Here is a 2,290-nt window from a genome sequence, read left to right as displayed (position 1 = left end):
ACTAATTTACGCTATAATACTTGGTGGCAGCGACAAATATGACAACATACTGGCCATGTACATGATAGTATTTTCCTACAAGGAGTTCCTCTTTTTTCGTCTCAGTGATTTGCAGTTAACTGTAGTCAAACACACCGACACGAACGCTTTATAAAATCACACATTAAAAAAATATTCTATGGAGTAGGTAGAAGTAGTTGTCGGCCAACGGCCCTACCGCAGTGGTAACACCGGTTCCCGTCAGATCACCGAAGTTAAGCGCTGTTGGACTGGGCTAGCACTCGGATGGGTGACCATACTGTCTGACGTGCGCTGTTGGCAAGCGGGATGCACTCAGCGCTTGTGAGGCAAACTGAGGAGCTACTTGATTGAGAAGTAGCGGCTCCGGTCTCGGAAACTGACATACGGCCGGGAGAGCAGTGTGCTGACCACATGCCACTCCGTCTCGCCATCCTGTGACGCCTCTGAGCTGATGATGACACGGCGGCCGGTTAGTACCGTTGGGCCTTCATGGCCTGTTCGGGAGGAGTTTAGTTTTTTAGTAGCAGGTGTCGAGAAAATATACTGACGGAAAAAAAATTAGAGCACCGAAAAATAATGACGGTAGAGTAACGAAATTTTGGAAGCGCATTTGTCTAGGTAACAGATTTCACATTGCAAAATTGCTGGTTACTGTAAGCGCGAAATACGCTACTGCAAATATGAGATGAAGGTACATAGTACTGGTGTAACCTTCATGATGTTGAATGCAAGCATGCAAATGTGCGTGCATTGCGCCGTACAAGTGCCGGATGTCTGTTTATGGTATGGATTTGCATGCATGGTGCACATGGCCACTCGATACAGGGGCAGTTAATCCTGCTTGCGGGTGATGCAGGAGTTTTCTCCGATGATGTCCGATATGTGCTTGATTCGAGAGAGATCTGGTGATCGAGCAGGTCAAAACAACATGTCGACACTGCCGAACATGTTGGGTTACAGCAGCAGTATGTGTGCGAGCGTTATCCTGTTGGAAGACACCACCTGTAATGCTGTTCATGAATGGCAGCACAAGAGGTTGAATCATCACATTGACATATAGTATTACAGTCAACGTGAGTGGGATAACCACGAGTGTGCTACTGATTTCATATGAAATGGCATCCCAGACCATAACCTCGGGCGTAATTCCAGTGTGTTTAGCACACAGACAGGTAGGTTGCAGGTCATCAAATGGCCGCCTCCTAACCAACCAGTGGCCATCACTGGCACTGAAGCAGAACCAGGTTTCTCAGAAAACACAACAGGCCTCCACCCTGCCCCCTCCCCCAATGAGCTCTCGTTTTGGGTTCACTGGAATGCACATTACAGGGATCTGGCTCAGAGCTGTCCGTAAAGTAAGTGATTTGTTAGAATTCGTTGTGTCACTCCAGTGCCAACTGCTGCTCAGATTGGTGCTGTACGATGTGCCAGTGCCATATGCCGAACACGACGCACTGCAGAACACGTTGGGTTACAGCAGCAGTATGTGCCGCATAGCCGTCGGGAGCCCTGTCTTCTTGAGACCGTACACTTTCGTGGCCACCGCTACCAGCTGTCACTTACAGTGGCAACAGTCCTGCAAGCCTCCCTGTAATATCGCAGAAGGAATATCTGCCTTCTCGTAGCCCTATTACATGAGCTCGTTCAAACTCAGTGTCGTGTTACGGGCGTCTTTGTCGCCTCAAAGGCATTCTTGAGTAACATCAACTCTCCACGTCCCGGCTCAAAGGTAACTAATCCTCACAAACCGTACAGCTTGTATTTAAAAGGATCCTGATTTGCGTTCTGACACTGGCGCTACTAACGCCACTTTTATGCGACACTGGTGCCAAATTTTAAAGGCATCAACTTTCACATGTAAAAACACGTCTACAAACTTTCGCTTACGTCGCAAAACTTCATCTTGGTGTTTGCAATTTTTTTCTGTTCGTGTATAATGATTTCGGTTTGTGTTTGAAGTTATTTTTGTTGTGTATTACTATTTTACTTATAACACAGTCAAATTCGCTCTAAAATTGCAAATAGAAATTCTTCCAATCCATATGTGGCATGCAGAAAACCAGTGCTTAACAGTATTGGTTAAAAACAGTCTTGGTTGCAATTTTAGTTTTTTATTTTTCAACGACGCGTTTCGCCTTATTTATACATCTTTAGGTTACCTACATAGAAAACAGAGAACAAATACATCTGTTTAAGAATCGCGATCGCGTTGTGCAGACTTGGATAACCTATAAGCATGTATAAACAGATCACCTATTGAAAGAGCAAA

At 45.5% G+C, this 2,290-nt stretch overlaps 1 pseudogene; it reads left to right on the top strand.

Moving 5' to 3' along the window:
- Positions 1-203: 203 nt before the first annotated feature.
- LOC126428679 (5S ribosomal RNA) lies at positions 204-321 on the top strand (annotated as a pseudogene).
- The last annotated feature ends 1,969 nt before the right edge of the window (positions 322-2,290 follow it).

Source organism: Schistocerca serialis, chromosome 12, assembly GCF_023864345.2.
Source record: "Schistocerca serialis cubense isolate TAMUIC-IGC-003099 chromosome 12, iqSchSeri2.2, whole genome shotgun sequence".
Classification (NCBI taxonomy): domain Eukaryota; kingdom Metazoa; phylum Arthropoda; class Insecta; order Orthoptera; family Acrididae; genus Schistocerca; species Schistocerca serialis.
The sequence above is the reverse complement of the archived record's forward strand: the minus strand, read 5'-3'. Positions and strand labels throughout refer to the sequence as shown.